Source organism: Protopterus annectens, chromosome 14.part0, assembly GCF_019279795.1.
Source record: "Protopterus annectens isolate FY-2018-M chromosome 14.part0, PAN1.0, whole genome shotgun sequence".
Classification (NCBI taxonomy): domain Eukaryota; kingdom Metazoa; phylum Chordata; order Ceratodontiformes; family Protopteridae; genus Protopterus; species Protopterus annectens.
The window spans coordinates 749,254,141-749,274,594 of record NC_056748.1 but is presented as its reverse complement, the minus strand read 5'-3'; positions in this window follow the sequence as shown (position 1 = coordinate 749,274,594).

Genomic DNA, 20,454 nt, shown 5'->3' with positions numbered 1-20,454 from the left:
CAGGTAACTCCGAAAATATGTCTTTATTACTAAGTAAAAATTATCTTACTTTCTGTTTCTGAGGCAATGATAATATCTCCCCTATTTTGGCTTCAGAACATTCTGTTAGGCGCCTTACCCTCTTTTACAAGCATACGTACTATAGAAAAGTACAGTTGTCTAAAATCTTACCATAACGGTAAGCTAGTTTCACTGTGTGTGAGGTATTAACTGGAAATTTTCTCCATTTGTTAAACATCTGTTTGTGTTTGATCTGATTTCCTACAAAGGAGTGTATCATATAACTGATTTAGTTTCCCACCCTACCCCCCATTGGTATCCTGTTCTTATACTTGGTGGCTTTGCAGTTGCTCGCCCCTACTGTAAATTTGATCTAAGTCTAGTGTCATTAGCTCATTCTACCTAATACAGAGAGAACATTTGAGAAGGCCAACCCACTTAGTTTCTTAACCTTGAATTATCTTCTGCTCCTCCTTTCTCCCTTTCCACTTTACTAAAAAAAAAAAAAACTATTCTAAGCTTGTTTCCTGCCATTCGTGTAACTAGTCTAGTCCAGATACAGATTTGCTGTATCCAGGACTGTTTGTAAGCTTCTGAGCCCCCCAAGCCTTTCTGTGTTGGAGAGAAGCCTTCTAGCTTGTCAGTGGGAGTGGTAAGCATTAGGTAGCCTATCTACTACAAGTGGTTTCTGGCCCAGAAATTGTAGTATAATGGCCGTTTGGGCAGTGTTTCCATTTCTTTCAACTTTCTGGTTTGAAAGCCAGCATGTCCGCTTTTCCCACCTTTCCTGTAACTAGACTAGTCCAGATACATATTTACTGTATCCAGGACTGTATGTAAGCTTCTGAGCCCACCAAGCATTTCTGTGTTGGAGGGAAGCCTTCTAACTTATCAGTGGGAGTAATAACCACTAGGTAGCCTATCTACCACGAGGAGTGGTTTCTGGCCCAGAAATTGTAGTTTACTGGCCGTTTGGGCAGTTTTTTTCATCTCTTTCAACTTTCTGGTTTAAAAGCCCATTTTTGCACTTGTTTCCCACCTTCCCTGTAACTAGTTTAGTCCAGATAAAGATTTGCTGCATCCAGGACTGTTTGTAAGCTTCTGAGCGGTGCCAAAGTCTGCTCTTCAATTATTCCCTTAGATCTACTAGTTCTGTCCTCTCCTGCACTTTTACCAGCTTATTAGTCTGGTACTTTACCAGACTTCTTGTAGCAATTATTGTAGCACACAAAAGTGCTATCAGCACTAAACATTCTATTATTAATGCCCACCCCTCCAGGCATGTCTAAAGTTCAGTCCCCTGTGTATTCTCTTATTAACCTGGTGAACTTGGGCGTCCTGAGGCAATGTAGCAACTGCCCCATGTACACTGACAACCCTCTCCTCTTACCTCCCAACACTCAGACTTGTGAGAGATGCACTTATAAATCCAAATTGGAAGCCACTCACTCTCCAGCCAAGACAGGAATAGCTGGTCAAGGAGGGGAAGGTCAAATCTTACACCATGAAACATGGAACACATAGCCCCCCAGAACACACACCAGCACTGCCTTCACATAAAAACACAAACCACACACCCACCTTCATGGAGGCTACCCAAACAGCAGAGACCTCCAAGACAGACATGCACTCAACCACCACAACACAGTACTAATCACAAGACACATAACTCTCCTAAACAGCATGCCACTCAACCAAAGCCCGTAAGGCAAAATAGCATGCCCAACACACTAGTCATAGGTGACTTGATAGTGAAACACACTGATGTCCCACTCACTAGGTTGAATAAGGAGAAAGTAACAGTCCGCTGCCTGTCAGGCGCCAGGATCTGCCACATAATGCACGTACTCAGGTCCCTCAACAACAGATATGACTCTGTCATTGCACATGTGGGTGTGAATGACCTGAGATGTACCTCCCTGGACTACATGAAAAGAGACATGGAAGAGCTCTCGGATTATGTTGCCCAGGCAGGTATGACCCTAGGCCTGAGCAGCATCCTACTATCACCCAGAATGATACCACAGTACAAGCAGAAAATGATTATTTCAACAATTGGCTAAGTTTCTAGTGTCACTCTAAGGGGATCCAGTATCTGTCTGCCTGGGATGACATGATTGACAGACCTCAATGCTTTGCCAGAGATGGCCTGCATCTGTCACCCCTGGGCTTCTGGATACTGGCCAAGGCTCTTGCCACCCCTATAGTGCCTTTTTAGGTAGTGTTCCAAAGACCAAATTACCACCGTAAGAGCTACAAACAAATGCAGTCTGAGGGTCCTGCTGCTCAACGCTAGAAGTCTAAATTTCAAAATGCACTCTCTTGAAGCACTCCTTAAAATGGAGAACATCGACATTTGTGCCATAACAGAGACCTGGTTCAAGGCAGCAGAAAGCACCCCTGCACTACCAGGCTATAACTCATTCCACACCTTTCGGCCCCAGATCTTGGACCGAAGCTGCAAAGGTGGTGGTGTTTCCATATTCATAAAGGATGCGCACACCTCCAGACTAGTAGTCCAACATAACTCATCTGAGATATTTCAGGTGCAGCTAACATTGGGTAAGACAGCAAGTCAGGTCATAGCCTGCTATAGGTTCCCAACCATGTCCCAAGACTCACACTCCACGTTCCTAAGCACCCAGGAGAATATTAGGGTCCACCCTAACACTCTCATACTAGGTGACTTCAACTACTCCTCCATTAACTGGGAAAATTACTCACGTACCAATACACTTGCCCAACGTTTCCTGGACTTCATTAATTCCAATGTCCTGGACCAGCTCATTCTTATCCGCACTAGAGGTAGCAACATCCTTGACCTGGTCATTACTAATATGGGTGACTGTTGCTCTATACCAATAGTCAACTCCTCCCTGGTCAGATCCGACCACAAACTAATCACCTAGGAAATCCACATCCCTCCCACCCCTACCCCCGCAAAGGTAACCACCATGAAAAACTTCTCCAAAGCTAACTTTGGGCTCCTAAAAACAGAGGAGGCTAACTTCATGGCACCCATGCAAATGGAGATCAGTTGCATGACTGCTGAATCATACACCTATGTCGGGCGCTAGAATCCGCCACATAACGCAAGCACTCAGGTCTCTCAACAGCAGGTACAAATACGACTCAGTCATTGTCCACGCTGGTGTAAATGACCTGAGATGTACCTCCTTGGACTACATGAAAAGAGACATTGAGGAGCTCTCTGATTATGTAGCCCAGGCAGGTATGACCCTGACCTTGAGTAGTATCCCACCTTCACCAAGAATGATGCCACAATACAGAGATAAGATGATCAGCTTTAACAATTGGCTTAAACTCTGGTGTCATTCAAAGGGGATCCAATGTCTGTCTGCCTGGGATGACATGCTGGACAAGCCACGCTGCCAAGGGACGGCTTGCACTTGTCACCCCTGGGATTCCGGATATTGGCAAAGGCTCTTGCCACCGCCATAGTGCCTTTTTTAGGCAAGGCTCAAATTCTAAACCTACCACCCTAGAACACAAAAAGGAAAAAACTAAGGGTAATGCTGCTCAATGCCAGAAGTCTAAATCTCAAAATGCACGCACTCGAGGCCCTTCTCAGTATGGAGAACATCGATGTCTGTGCTGTGACAGAAACCTGGTTCAAGGCTCCTGAGAGCACCCCAGCACTATCAGGTTTTACCTTATATCATGTGTTCCGGCCCCAAAATCCGGACAATACCAAGAAAGGAGGGGGGGTATCCATATTCATTAAGGACACCCACACCTCAAGACTGGTGGCAACGCACGATGCATCGGAGACCATCCAGGTGCAATTAACCATAGGCAAGACTGCTCTGCAAATTGTAGCATGTTACAGGCCACCCTCACAAACTCAGGAACCTCACATGGCTTTCCTGAAAACACTGGAAGGGATAAATGTATCTCCAAACACCATCATACTAGGTGACTTCAATTACCCTAATATAGACTGGGAACACTACTCAAGCCCAAACACCCTAGCCCAAAAGTTCCTGGAATTCATAAACTCAAATGCCATGGAACAACTAGTCACCATCCCCACAAGAGGAGAAAACATACTTGATCTCATCATCACGAACATGGGAGCACAATGTTCAACACCGGAAGTATACCCCTCACTGGTGAGATCAGATCACAAACTAATCTCGCTGGAGGTCCTCATCTCACCCCCACCTGAAATAAAAAAGACCACAGTAAAGAACTTCTCGAAAGCCGACTTCACACTTCTAAAGACTAGTGTGGTCTCCTTTAAGGCCCATGAGCCGGCGGAAAACAGTACTCAAGCCACTGAATCACTTACAAATGCCTTCTACCAGCACCTGCAGGACTGCATGGATAAGGCAATCCCAAGCAAAACCAAGACTCTTTGTACCAAAGGCAAGCGTCCAGTCTGGTGGACCCCAGCCATAAACAAACTCTACAACAAAAGGAGGAAGCTACTACAAGATAGAGCAAAATCCTTAAAAGGTAAGACACCTTTGATCACTATAAGTAAAAACTAAGAGCTCTCATAAAATCATCCAAAGCAAATTTTGAGAGAAAAATAGCTAAAGACTCAAAAGACAATCATAAGGCCTTCTTTAGCTATGTTAGAAACCTGGGAGGAAACTCCCAGATATGCTCAGAACTAGTTCAAAATGATGTGAAGATTACTGATCCTACAGACATTGCCAACATACTGGCTGACAGGTTCAGTGCAAACTTCTCCCCAAAAGGAGAGATATCTATACCAAACGATTGCAGCCCCCAAACATCTCTAACGCCCAAGTGAGAACTGCTCTCTCCAAAGCAAAAAACACAGCATCCATGGGACCTGATGGTGTCCCCGGCTGTGTGCTCCACGAACTCAATGAGGAATTAAACCCACAGCTAGGACAGCTGTTTAATCATAGTCTCACCTCTGGATACGCATTCCAGGAGTGGCTCACTGCGACTGTGGTCCCACTTCACAAAGGCGGTGCCTCCACCGACCCTGGAAATTACCGGCCCATTAGCTTGACAAGCCTTATCTGCAAAGCCATGGAGAGGATCATAATGGACCTCATAAATAAAGACATAAGGAATTTGCAGACTTTGGATCCAACCCAGTTTGACTTTGTCAAAGGCAGATCATGCCTTTTAAACTTGGTTGACTTATTCGAAACAGTCACCAAAGCCATGGATGAGGGAAAGGCAGTCCATACAGCCTACCTCGATCTGGCGAAGGCCTTCGATACAATACCCCACTCGGGTATCATTGAAAAACTCATCAGCTTAAATGTTAACCCATACATCACAAGATGGGTTGCAAACTGGCTGAGTGACAGAACCCACAGGGTCAGAGTTGCTGGCGCCATGTCAGACTCAAAGCCTGTCACAAGTGGTGTCCCACAGGGCTCAGTCCTGGGCCCACTCTTGTTTGGCATCTACTTTTCCGAAGTACAAGCAAACACAGGAGGGTTATGGCTGACAAAGTTTGCAGATGACTGCAAACTGGGCGCCGTAGTCGAAAACACATCTGACACAGATATCCTTCAGAAGGGTCTCATAGAAACGGATAACTGGTGCCAGAGCCATGGCCTAAAGTTAAATGCCAAAAAATGCATAGTCATACCCTTCGGGAAAAACAAGGTTACCCCTAGCTACCATATAGGTGGCAATCCACTGAGCACAGAAGAAGTTATCAGGGACCCAGGTTGACAGTAGCCTGTCATTCGACAACCATGTAGCTAAAGTAGTTAGGAAGACCTTCTACATTGCCCACCTTATCATGAAGGGATTCACATCTAGATCAAGGGAGGTCATAGTCTCCCTATACTCATCACTCATCAGACCAATGATTGAGTACAATGCCCCATTCGGAATGTATCTGACCCGACACTTGCAGCAGCTGGAGAGGCCACAAAAGTTCCTCACCAAAAGGATAAAGGGTCTCAAAAATCTGTCCTATGCTGCCCGACTGAAAGAACTCCAGCTCTATTCAGTCGCTCACCGCTTGCTCAGAGGTGACCTTTGTCTGACATACAAGGCCTTGTCAAACCCAGATTTGATGAATTTGCTTCACCTCAAATAATCTAGATCCGTCAGAGCCACAAGGGCGGGAGACTTAAACCTCGACACGACTATTAATAGGACGTGCTGGAGGGATAGATTCATCACCCAAAGACTCCCTATGCTGTGGAACAAAATCCCGGTATATGTGAGGCAGAGCACCTCGCTGGCCTTGTTCAAGAAAAATCTTGACCAATGGATGGGAGATCGCAGATATACCCCAGGGATTATCTCAGTGTCACTGCTCGACAGAGGCACAGCAAAATAATGGGTATAGTTCCCCATACTAAAGGGGTGGCGTAAGCCACAAAACTATGGGCTAGGCTTGTAAATGCCCTCGGGCAGATAGCCTAGTATGAACCTATGAACCTATGAACCTATGAACCAATGCACTGTAAGAACATGTACACAAATGCATGGATCTTGCCATACCCAACAAAACAAAGACGATGTCTTCCAAAAGAAGGAAGCAAATATGGTGATCTCCTGCCAAAACCAAACTCTACCACAGAAGGAGAAAACTGATGCGGAATAAGGTGAAGTCCCAAGAAAGGAAAAACTCCCTTATCAGCCTCAACAAAAAGTTGAGATTCCTCATCAAATCCTCTAAAGCTAGCTATGAAAACAGAATTGCAGTAGATAGTAAAGAAAACCACAAGGCCTTCTATAGTTATGTAAAGAATCTCCACACAATACCCAGATTTGCTCTGAGCTACTGCACAATGGAACCTCCTATATCGAGCCAACAGATATTGCCAATATACTGGCTGACAGATTCATGCCAACTTTACCCCTCTCTTCCCCCCAAGAGACCAGTCACAATACCAGTAGATTGCCAGGCACCCAGTATTTCTGCTGCACAGGTTAAAACAGCACTGTCCAAGGCCAAGCATACAGCTTCTATGGGACCTGACATTACCCCTGGCTGTGTTCTACATGAACTACAGAGTGAAATGGCACCTCTCCTGTGTGCCCTGTTCAATCACAGCCTCACCTCAAGCTTTGTTCCTACCAAATGGCACACTGCTACAGTCATCCCTCTCTACAAAGGAGAAGCGACTACAGACCCTGGGAACTATCACCCCCATTAGCCTGATGATTCTGATATGCAAAACTATGAAATGCATCATCATGGACCTAATAAGCAAGGATATAGGGACTCTCCAAACCCTGGATCCCACGCAGTTTGGTTTTGTGAAGGGTAGATCATGCCTGCTCAACTTGGTGAACTTCTTTGAGTCAGTCACCAGAGCTGTGGATGAAAGCAAGGTGGTTCATACAGCCTCCCTTGATCTGGCCAAGGCCTTTGATACCATTTTCCACTCAGGAATCACAGAAAAACTCACTAAGCTAGGCATCAACTCCTATATCACTAGGTGGGTTGCAAACTAGCTCACAGGTAGAATCTACAGTGTGAAAGTAGCTGACTACAAGTCAGACTGCTGACCAGTCACAAATGGAGTCCCACAGGGTTCGGTCCTGGGTCCTCTCCTGTTTATCTACTTCTCCGAAGTCCAGGCCAACAAGAAGGGTCTCTGGCTGACAAGGTTCGCAGATGCTTGCAAGTTGGGAGCTATTATTAACTCCCCGAGTGATGCTGACATCCTACAGAAAGGCCTCACTGAGACCAATGACTGGTGTCAAGAACCATGGCCTTAAGCTCAATGCCAAAAAAATGTGTCATTATTCCCTTCGGAAAAAAAAATGGTTCCCATGAATTACCACATCGATGGTAGTCCAATGAACACAGAAAGAGTTATAAAAGATCTGGGAATACAGGTTGACAGCAACCTCTCTTTTGACCACCACATTGCGACTGTTGTCAGAAAGTCCTTCTGCGTGGCACATTTCATTACTAAAGGTTTTGCATCCAGGAAGAAAGAGGTCATTGTCTCCCTCTACTCTTCCCTCATTGGGCCAGTCATTGAGTATAATGCCTCATTTGGCATGTACCTCACTAAACACCTGCAGCAAATGGAGAGGCCGCAAAAGTACCTCACAAAGAGAATCCTAGGCCTTAAACATTTGTCCTGTATGGACAGACTAAAAGAACTCCAACTATTCTCTGTTTCATATCGCCTACTTAGAGACAATCTCTGCTTGACTAAAAAGCCATGTCTGACCCAGTTCTGTTAGAAATGCTACATCTAAAGAAATCCCAATCCCTTCACACCACACACTCCACAGATCTCAACCCCATTATCACAATCAACAAAACATGCTGGAGGGACAGGTTCATAACCCAGAGACTGCCCATGTTATGGAATAGACTTCCCATACATGTCAAGCAGAGCACCTCACTGGTCCTCTTCAAGAGAAATCTTGGTGAGTAGATGGGAAATAGAAAATTCACCCTAGGGATCACTCCAGTGGCTTTACTCAACAGAGGCACTGGGAACTAAGGTTGGGTGGCACGATGCCAGGGTAATCCTATGGGCTAGGCTTGTAAAGGCTCCAGGGTCATTAGCCTAGTACACACCTATGAACATATGTCCTTGCCTTCACCACTGCAATAATCATAACATGGATTCTCTGACATGGCCAGTCTACCAAAATCTACCTTTGCTTTAAGGTACACTGAATATCACCTACACACTCCTCGCGTAGCAAAGTACATAAAGGTGACATTCAGGTGTACCATCCTCAGAACTGATTGCCCCAGTAGGAACAGCAGTCCAAGGAAAACCAAAGAGATCCTGCACATCCAGGAAGGAAAGAAAAACTAGGGAGATGGAGGGAGGGAGTGAATACTGCAGTGGTGAAGGCAAGAACATCTACTGTTATGGTAAGATTTTACACAACTGTACTATGTCCTTACATTAACTGCTGTAGTATTCATAACTTATGGGAGAGTGCCAAAGCTCAAGAAGAAACTTGGGAGGAGGATGCAGCAGTAGCGCCCTCTAAAAAGCCATGAAGAATGTCATTACCAAAACCAGCTCTAGCTCTGGAGATAACATCCAACTTGTAGTGTTTGGTAAAGGTGTGCACAGAAGTCCAGGTAGCTGCTTCAAGAATAGAATTAGTGTCTGAGCCCTTGAAAAAAGTATCAAAAGAAGCCACAGCTCTAGTAGAATGAGCATTTACAGAAGAAGGAAGGCTCTCGCCATGAAAAGTGCAACAAAAAGAAATAGCTTTTGAAATCCAAGTAGAAATAGTTTGCTTGGAAACAGCCAATCCTAAAGACCTAGGATGAAAGGAAACAAACAACTGATTACAAAAATATGGCAAAAAATAGATGGAGGCAAGCATACCGACAGTTAAAAATAGCGTTTGGACTGGTGGCAAAGAAGTTCACATTTATGCCCTATGCTACACAAGGAGTGTGTAGGTGAGATTCTGAATACTTTAAAGCAATGGTAGCCTTTGATAGACTGGCCGTACGATGGGCTTCACAGCAGGGAATCCCATAAGTTATGAATACTGCAGTGGTGAATGTAAGGACATCTATTTCTCTTCAATATTTCATAACATTTATGTGATACAACTGCACTGGGTTTTTTCCACATTATTTTTCCTACAGTTTGGAGGTTCTCCCGTTCAATTCTCGGCTTGGCTTGGGAGTGCCTTCTGTGTGGAGTCTGCATTTCCTCCCCGTGGTTGGGTAGCGTTCGAAAGACATGCGTGTGTAAATGGGTGTGCCTTCGTTGAAGGTTGGGCGTCGAGCTGGCACCTCGGCGTTTCGTAAAAATCTACTGCCAATCATTAGCGGACTTGAGTTCCGCTGTGGCGACCTCTTAGCGGGAAAAGTCAAAAAGACAAACAACAATTTTTCCTACAGTTTAAAAAGACCTTGCCACTAAGATAAAATGGACACGAATGGGATGCCTTGGTTAGTAAGAATTTCTGGGTGAATTCCTACCCCAAGAAAAAGCAGTATTAGTCATTTTGTTATATACTTTGCATTGACTCTTCATAGAGATACTGCTTCAAGAAATTGTATTGCATAATCTGTATTTACAAGCAGATACTAACAACCCTTACTCAGTTTTTCAAGTCGACCCATAACGTCCATTGCTATTCATTCAAATGGGCCATCCATGATGGGTAAGGTATCAATAGGTTCTGAAACTTCAGGTCAGGTGCTGTCCTTTGACTTTCTGTGCATGCTGCTCAAAGATTCGTTCTATCCTTTGTAACACCAGGTTGCTGACATCTACTTATAGTTTTAGCTTTTGTCTTACTGATTCCTAAATAACCATCCAAAATGTGGCTATGTGCTAACTTAGTCTCAATATCTATTCTTTGTCTTTGATTACCATGTTCAGCAACTCGTGTTTTAGTTCAAAGTATGGGCATGGCGTGGTATGTTCTTTTTCCTTGTTTCCCCATCTGCTTTTGCTATATTTTCTCTATCTGTACTTGGTGTATTTACAGCCCACTGAGCCTTTTTGAAACTGGCATAACTTATTTGGACAGTAGCTAATTCAGCATTACCTTCAACAGTATTATGAAATGAAGTGAAGACTGTAGCCTCTTCTCTTATAAATACAGGTCCTCTTTTCTTCACTTCTTCTGGTTGGTCTAGTAGCAGCTCTGAGCATGGACTATCCTTCCTGGCTTGATCAAAATAACATTTACTGCTACCAGCATTGCTCTTCCTCTTGATTACTTACTTTAAGCAGTAGTGCTGTCTTTCTGAGTCACATACCTAATAAACACAAGAAAGTGGAGCTAAGAATGACTGATGACTTCAAGGTGATCCATCTCTTAGTTTCTTATCCCTTGTGATACCTATGGAGGTGGGTTTGTCTTTTGAGCCTTGCTTAAAAAAGGCACTATAGGGGTAGCAAGAGCCTTTGCCAATATCCGAAAGCCCAGGGGTGACAGGTGCAAGCCATCCCTAGCGAAGCATCGTGGCTTGTTGAGCATGTCATCCCAGGCTGACAGGCATTGGATCCCCTTTGAATGACACCAGTACTTAAGCCAATTGTTGAAATTGATCATCTTGTCTTCATATTGTGGCATTATTCTTGGTGAGGGTAAGATGCTACTCAAGGTCAGGGTCATACCGGCCTGGGCCAGATGCTCAGAGAGCTCCTCTATGTCTCTTTTCATGTAGTCCAGGGAGGTACATCTCAGGTCATTCACACCAGCATGGACAATGACTGAGTCATATTTGTACTTGCCTTGGAGTGACCTGAGTGCTTGTGTTATGTGGTGGATCCTAGCACCCGACAGGCAGCTCACCGTGACCTTCTCCTTGTTCAGCCTGGTGAGCAGGACGTCAGTGTGCCTGATGATAGAGTCACCTATTACAATTGTATCAGGTGTGTTGTTTAGCCTTAAGGGCTGTGACTGTTCGGCACACTGGCTTTGTGAGCTATGTGTTTTACGTATTTTGTTTTGGGGTAGCGGTTGCTTGGGTGTCTGCTTTGGAGGTCTCTGCTGCTTAGGCAGATTTTTATTTAGAGCCTCCAAGTATGTTTTTAAGTGTTTATGTGTTTGGTTTGCTGTCGTGGTAGGTCTATGTGAGACTGGAATTGTAGTGAGTGTGGTTTCCTTCTCCTCCTTACTGTTCACGCCAGTACTGAGTTGAGAGAGCTTAGCCTCCAGTTTGGCTATATGGATGCATCTCTCACATGTGTTGGAATTTGTTGGGAGGAGGAGAGGGTTGTCTGTGTACATGAGGCAGTTGTAACATTGCCTCAAGATTCCCAGATTCACCAGCTGGACCGGAGAGGAGATTGACAACTGACCTTTGGACATGCTAGAATTCCTTTATAATTGAAAAAAAAAGGCCAATGAGAACAAGGTACTCAAGGGGAGTTTGTGAGGGTGTAGTGCTTTTAATTTTTTAGTGCTGACTTATATAATTGCTTTAGTGAGCAAGTGCCAGGTAAATTAAATGCAATGTGTTACAGGTAACTTAAATGCAAAAACGACAAACAGTAACTTTCTTTTAAGTGAAACAAGGAAATAAGTACAGTAAGCAATGCAGATATCACTAGGAATCCACAGAAGGGCTGAAATGCCGCATTTTAGGTGGTATTAGCGTTTCAGGGAAATAACAAGCAAACAAACAACAAGCATACAAACAAAACTAGATTCAGCAGGCCTGGATCTAGTCTATGCTACAACAAACAAGGTGTACCAATTTCAGTAAGAAACAGTTGAAATCTGCAGGCACTATAATCCTTTAACCAGAAATTCCCAGCTCAGAAGGGCAGAGTCCAGCCTCTCCTCCCACAAGAGTGCAGACCACGAACCTTCTTAATGTAAAATAACTGGCCTGAAGCCCAAGTGCTTAAACCAGAACTAATACACTTTTAGAATAACAGACACTGAGCCCTCAATCAGCAGTTCCCAACTTAGAAGGATGTAAGCTACCTGTCCTGCCACCACAGTGCAGGCCATAAACCTTCCTAATGTAAAACAACTTGTCTGAAGCCCAAGTGCTTAATCCAAAAGACTTAGAATGATAGCTACACTTTAATCAAGTTACTACCAAGCAGTAGTAAATACAATTGAATACTTTAAAGAATGCCTGGATTAGTGCTCAAGTTATACAAACAAAGCTAGATTCAGCAGGCCTGGATCTAGTCTACGCTACAGCAAACAAGGTGTACCAATTTCAGTAAGAAGCAGTTCAAATATGCAGGCACTATAAGCCTTTAACCAGAAATTCCCAGCTCAGAAGGGCAGAGTCCAGCCTCTCCTCCCACAAGAGTGCAGACCACGAACCCTTTTAATGTAAAATAACTGGCCTGAAGCCCAAGTGCTTAAACCAGAATTAATACACTTTTAGAATAACAGACACTGAGCCCTCAATCAGCAGTTCCCAACTTAGAAGGATGTAAGCTACCTGTTCTGCCACTACAGTGCAGACCACAAACCTTCTTAATGTAAAACAACTGGTCTGAAGCCCAAGTGCTTAAACTAAAAGGCTTAGAATGAGTTACACCAAGCAGTAATAAATACAACTGAGTACTTTTAAGATGACGCAAAAGCAAAATAAAGTAGGAAGAAACACAAATACAGTAAAAGCAGAACATTTTTTTTTTTTTTCAGAAAAGTAGCAAAAACGGTAGTAAAAACAATTCACATGCAGTGTAAGCTGGCACACTTGAGTATGTAGCAATATTAGTCCACACACAGTTTGAAAAAATGTAATTAAGTTAAAAAGGACTAAAAGCAAGTGCAGAAAGGGTTTATTAGGTAGAATGCAGTAAAGAGATGGGACTGGGAGTGTCCTAGATCAAATCTACAGTGGGGCGGGCACTGCAAAAGCCACCAAATTTAAAACTACAACCAAGAACAGGGAGGGTGGGGTGGGGAAGACAGTTTCAACAGAGATAGATATGAGGAATCACAGTGCAAATTATAACCAAAAAAATATATACTGATATCTGTATATTTGCAGAACAGTAAGACAACAGATATCTAAGTAACAATTTAGCTCTATAATACAGAATAATACAAAAAATATACTCAGCTCTATATATTTGCAGAGAGTCTTGTAAGGCTGTCTCTCAACAATCCACTTAAAAATATGTTAGGCAGAGATCACCTCGGAGTAGGCAATATGCTATGGAGTAAAGCTGCAGTTTTTTGAGACGGTCAGTGTAGGGCATTTGTTTGAGGCCAGTAATCCTCTTTGTAAGGGACTTCTGTGGCCTTTCCAGCTGCTGCGGATGTCTTGTGAGGTACATTCCAAAAGGGGTGTTGTACTCTATAATGGGTCCAATGAGTGTCGAGTAGAGGAGAACAATTACCTGTTTTTTCCCAGATAAGAACCCTTTTATGATGAGGTGTGCCACGTAAAAGGACTTCCTGAATACTGTGGCGATGTGACTATCAAAGGAGAGACTACTGTCCAGCTGGGTCCCAAGGTCTCTTATCACACATTCGGTGTTAAGTAGGTTGCTGCCTATGTGGTAGTTCATGGGTGCAGAGTTTTTACCAAAGGGGATGATACTGCACTTTTTGGCAATGAGCTTGAGGCCATGGCTCTGACACCAGGCATCTGTCTCAGCGAGGCTCTTCTGTAGGATGTCTACATCATTTGGGGACTTGACTATGGCTCCTAGTTTGCAGTCATCATTAGCCAGAGGCCTTCTCTGTTAGCCTGTACTTCAGAGAAGTAGATACCAAACAGGAGCGGTCCCAGGACAGAACCATGTGGTACTCCACTTGTCACTGGTTTGAGGTCAAATTTGGAGTCTGCAACGTTTACAGTGTGGGTTCTGTCAGTGAGCCAGTTGGCAACCCATCTTGCAATGTTGGGATTTATACCTAGTTTAGTGAGTTTAGCTATAATTCCAGAATGGGGGATGGTGTTGAAAGCCTTGGCGAGGTCAAGATAGGCTATGTGAACCACCTTACCCTTATCTACGGCTTTGCTGACTGCCTCAAAGAAGTAGATCAGGTTCAGGAGGAATGATATGCCTTTCACAAACCTGAACTGGGTGGGATCCAGAGTTTGGAGGCTACCAATGTCTTTGTATATGAGTTCCATTATGATACGTTCCATGGCCTTGCAGACCAGGCTCGTCAGGCTAATAGGGCGACAGTTCCCAGGATCAGTGGTGGCTCCCCCTTTGTGAAGTGGTATAACTGCTGCTGTGCACCATTCAGTGGGCACAAAGCCTGATATGAGGCTATTATTGAACATGGTGCTTAGGTGGGGAGCCAGTTCATTCAGAAGTTCGTATAAAACACAGCTTGGGATGCTGTCCGATCCCATGGATGCTGTATTTTTGGCTTTAGAGAGTGCAGCTTTTACCTGCATAGTTGTGATTACAGAGACTCTGCATGCTTCCTGTATAGATATGGGCCCTTTAGGGGGTGAGGGGGGGTAAAGTTAGCACTGAACCTATCTGCCAGGATGTTGGCAATATCAGTTGCTTCTGTAATATTTGTGCCATTGTGCTGTAACACAGAGCAGATCTGGGTGTTGCCATCGAGATTCTTTACATAGCTATAGAATGCTTTGTGGTTGTCCTTAGAATTAGTGGTGATTTTGTTTTCATAGCTAGCTTTGGAGGATCTTATAAGGGATCTCAATTTCTTGCTGAGGCTGACCAGGGAGCTCCTCCACACATGGGATTTTACTCTCTTTTGCAACAGTTTCTTCCTTCTGTTGTATAGTTTGTTTATGGCAGGGGACCACCAGATTGGTTTCCTTTTTTTGGAGGATAGCGTCTTGGTTCAGTTTGGGATAGCACGATCCATGCACTCATGTAAGTGCTTATAGAGTGCATTTGTGTGGGATTTAGCAGTTGTAACTGTATTGTCCATCTGCATGGATGTCATGAGGTTTACCACTTCTGTCTTAAGAAGCATAAAGTTGGCTTTGGAGAAATTTTTTACTGCAGTTTTCTTAATGAGGGTTGGGGGCAGAATGTGGATATCAAGGGTGATTAGCTTATGGTCGGATCGGACCAACGAGGAGTTGACTTCAGTTGTGGAACACCGGTCACTCATGTTGGTAATGACTAGGTCCAGGATACTGTTGCCCCTGGTGGGGTGTGGATAAGTCGATCCAGGGCACTGGAATTTATGAATTCCAGAAATCATTGCGCTAAGGAGATGGTACATGAGTAGTTTTCCCATTTAATGGTGGGGTAGTTGAAGTCACCCATTATTAGGGTGTTTGGTTGAACCTTAATATTTTCCAGTACGTCAAGAAAAGAGGAGTGGGAATCCTGGGGCATGGTGGAGGATCTGTAGCAAGCTACAATTTGGACTGCAGTTTTGCCCAGAGTTAGTTGCACTTGGATAACCTCGGATGCATTATGCTGAGCAACTAACGTGGAGGTGTGGATATCCTTAATGAATATGGACACAACTCTGCCTTTGGTGTTTCGGTCCAGGTTATATAGCTGAAACGTGTGGTATGAGTTATAGCTTGGTAGTGTAGGAGTGCTCTCTGGAGCCTTGAGCCAGGTCTCAGTCACTGCACAGATATCGATGTTCTCCATTTTAAGGAGTGCCTCAAGTGAGTGCATTTTGAGATTTAGACTTCTAGCATTGAGTAGCATTACCCTCAGTTTTTGCTTGCCTGTTCCTGTTATGGTGGTGAATTTGTCATTTGAACCTTGCCTAAAAAATGCACTATAGGGGCGGGAAGAGCTTTAGCCAGTATCCGGAATCCCAGGGGCAACAGGTGCAAGCCATCTCTGGCAAAGCATCATGGTCTGTCAACCATGTCATCCCAAGCAGACAGATACTGGATCCCCTTAGAATGACACCAGAAGCTTAGCCAATTGTTGAAGTCAATCATTTTGTCCTTGTACTGCAATATCATTCTGGGCGATGGCAGAATGCTACTCAGGGCTAAGGTCATACCTGCATGAGCTACAAGACTGGAGAGCTCTTCCATGTCTCTTTTCATGTAGTCCAGGGAGGTATGTCTTAGGTCATTCACACCAACATGGACAATGACAGAGTCATATTTGTACTTGTTGTGGAGTGACCTGAGTGCGTGGGTTATGTGGCGGATCCTGGCTCCCAAAAGGCAGCTGACAGTAACTTTCTCCTTGTTTAAACTGGTGAGTGGGACATCAGTGTGCCTTATTGGCTGTGGTTTAGTGGTACAATGAGTCTGTGGGCTATGTGTCATTTGGGTTGTGTTGGGGGATGGAGGTTGCTTGCGTTTCTGCTTTGGAGGTCTCTGTTGCTTAGACAGATTATTATTGAGAGCCTCCGTGAATGGTTTTGTGTTACTACGTGTGGATTTTGGTGGTGTAGATTTAGTGAGACTATGTGATGAGTGTGGTGTGGTGCAAATGTTTACCTTCTCCTCTTGACTGTCAAGTTCAGTCTTGGTTGGAGAGAGCTTTACCTCCAGTTTGGCTAGATAAGTGCATCTCTCACAGGTTGTAGTGTTGGGTGGTAGGAGGAGAGAGTTGCCTGTGTACATGAGAGAATTTCTACAGTGCCTCAAGATGCCCAGATTCATGAGATAGACAGGAGAAAACACTGGGAGCTGACACTTGGACATGCCTGAATAAAAAAATATTTTCCTCTAGATAAGTGAGTACAAGAGCTGTTTTTCCCTAACCAAGTGAGAAAGGTAAGTACAAAAACTGTTTTCATCTAGATAATGAGGAAGGCTGAGTGCTATAGTAATTAATAGCTTATTTAATGCTTACAAGATCTGAACAAGTGCTGAGCACGAATAAGCAAATTTAAGTGCTAAAACTAAGAATTTGTATGTGCACTAGATGAGTTACAGGACAAAAACAAGTGCAAACGCAGGCTTTCAAATCAGAAAGTTAAGAGAGATGGAAAAGATTGCCCAAACAGCCAATAACTACAATTTCTGGGCCAGAACCAATCCTTATGTGATAGACAGGTTACCTAGTGCTTACCATTCCCACTGATAAGCTAGAAGGCTTCCCTCCAACACAGAAAGGCTTGGAGGGGGGGGCTCAGAAGCTTAGATACAGTCCTGGATACAGCAAATGTGTATCTGTACTGCACTAGTTACAGGAAAGGTAGGAAACAAGCTTACAGTATATATATATATATATATATATATATATATATATATATATATATATATATATATATATATATTTATATATGTATATATTTTTTTTTTACAGAAAAGTAGCTAAAACAGCAGTAAAAACAATTCACATGCATTGCAAGCTAGCACACTTGAGTATGTAGCAATATTAGACCAAACTCACAGTAAGACCTTGTCCTGTTCGATTCTCAGCTGGAGCGTCTTCTGTGTGGAGACATGCGTGAATGGGCATACCTTCATCGAAGGTTGTGCGTCAGGGCCGGCAACTCGGCATGTAAAAATCTACTGCCAATCATTAGCGGACGGAGTTCGCTGTGGCGACTAACGGAAAAGCCGAAAAACACAACAACAACAACAGTTTGAAAAATGCAATTAAATTAAAAAGGAATAAAAGCAAGTGCAGAAGGAGTTTATTAGGTAGAATGTGGTAAAGAGATGTGACTGGGGGAGTTTCCCAGATCAAATCTACAGTGGGACAGGCAACTGCAAAAGCCACCAAATTTAAACTACGAGCCAGAAATAGGGAGAGTGGGTGGGACAAAACACTTTCAGCAGAGATTTGAAAAACTATAAGCAACAATTAACAGTACAAACTCTAAAACCAAAAAAATATACTTAGCTCTGTATATTTCCAGATAGATTGAAAAGTAGTCTCCCAAAACACAGGTTCCAGCAATGAAATGCAGGCTGTTACTAACAGGTCTAATTTTATGCCAGTCTGGGTGGAGTATGTGGGGAGGTGTCAAATGGACCCATAGGAATTCTGACAACTTTGTACCCTTAGTAGAGAGAACTCTGTGCTATGAAAATTTATATAAACACACTTCCTAAAGTAATTCAGAAAACAGAAAGTGAAAGGGACTGTGTCTTCCATACTGTGCTTTAAGTATGGTAAAAGAAGTCAAATTGCTAAGTACTGTGGAGAAGAAATCAAGATGGAGACTCCCTTGCAGGCAACTGAGATGGAAGGAGGTGAAGACACTGTGGAATGTCAGCATGTGATGACTCACCTGATCAAGAATGTATTCTGTTAGTGTGATACTAAATTGAGTGAAGTAAGTGTAGTATGATCACCTTGGTGAAAGCACAACACAGATAAAAGAAAAAGGCTATTCTCCAAAGTCTATCAAGGTGGTGTACGTCCATGAGAAGGTACAGACCTAATTTGGGAAAATCCTTTGACCAGTATGTGTGTATATGTCAATCCTTTCAATCAGTACATCAATTCATCGAAAGCATTCATTATCAAGTGCTGAAGAGGTTGCTAGAAGAAAAATTGCGAGACTGAGTGCATATGAGTAAGGTAAGTGTAGGTTTTGGATTTTAAGGTTAAAATGTTTGGCTATAACAAAAGTTTAAACATTAGGGCTGGGAAAGAGAAAGTGTGTGTGTGTGTGTGTGTGTGTGTGTGTGTGTGTGTGTGTGTGTGTGTGTGTGTGTGTGTGTGTGTGTGTGTGTGTGTGTGTAACAACTGGAAAAGCCTTCTTATTTTTTAAACTCTCTAGAAACAGTGGGAAGAAGATAACAACAGAGAGCATAGCATAGTCACTGACATAGAATCAAAGAAAACACAGTACACCAGTCAACAGGTTAGAACCATAAAAAAGTACAGTAGATGCAGCTGAGAGATGTGGGGTAACTGTAGAGAGTCCAAGGCGTACTAAGGTATGGATAAATCCAAGAATGGCACCCTCTGCCTTGTACTACAGAGATGCTCAGTAGAGGTGGGTAGCAAAGAATGTCTAGAGAAGAGATAAGGGCCAAATCACACAAAGTAGTGTTGAAATCCCAGGGTGAGATATGGAGGAAGGATTGTGAAAATCACATAAGGGAGCGAAAGGATTCAGAACAAGAGGTAATTAAGGACAGTCCCCTGGAGCAATGAAGTGACCTGCATTCCTTGAGGAGGAAAGGAATACTGGGAGGTTGGTATAATGGTTAAGGTGTTTACCTTACAGACTCAAGGTGTAAAGTTGGGGTAATTGGCTAGTCTTAAAATGGCCCATAAGGGCAGTCAGCCTAGTACTCATCTATGAATATATGAAGCTATGGAAGTTCCTATATCTGCTGTGTCCAGACAGGAAACAAGACTTCTACCTCTCAAAATGTAGAGGAAGAAAAGCATCCCAGTCTGTCGGGCCAACAGTTAAGCCAGCTAAGCTTCAAAAGGGCCCAGGGGAAGGACAAGATGTTAAGTCCTGCTCGAGAAAATATACCCAGGGTAATAGAGGAGGATATTTCCACTGGACCATTACAGCTTAGCCCTACTTTGAAATGTGGAATGACCTTATTTACAGAGTAGCTAGGGAAGGAGAAGAGACTGTTTCCAGCTATTGGTACCCAAGCCATTTAGGCAAACTGTCATAACAATTGCCCATAGCCAAGTATTATGGATTATTTTGGTATGGATAAAACTAAAGCAAGGTTTCTATCCAGGTTCCATTAACCAGATGTCATGAAGAAAATTGAAAACATTTGTGCTGCATGCCCTGAGTGTCAGTGACAGTCTACAGGCTTTAGGAATCATTTGACTCCAATGCCTATAATCAAAGTTACATTTGAAAGGACTGGAATGGATATTGCAGGACATTCTCTAGGCCCAGCTGTGGGCACTAGCATATAATTGTGGTGCTGGACTATGCGACCTTGTTCTCTGAAGTTCTTCCCATTTGGAAAGCTAATTCCAAAGCAATCACTAAGAAACTAGAATTGCTATTTTCCAAAGTAGGAATACTGAATGAGATGCTAGTGGACCATAGTACACTCTTCATATCCCAAGTCATGAGGAACCTGTGTCAGAACCTTCAAGTAAAGCAGCTGAAGCCCTTGGTGTAGCACCCCAAAATAGATTACTTAGTAGAGTGGTTTAACCAAAGCTTACAATCTATATTAAGGAATGTTATTAAGAAGGCTAAAAAGATTGGGAACAATTGTTT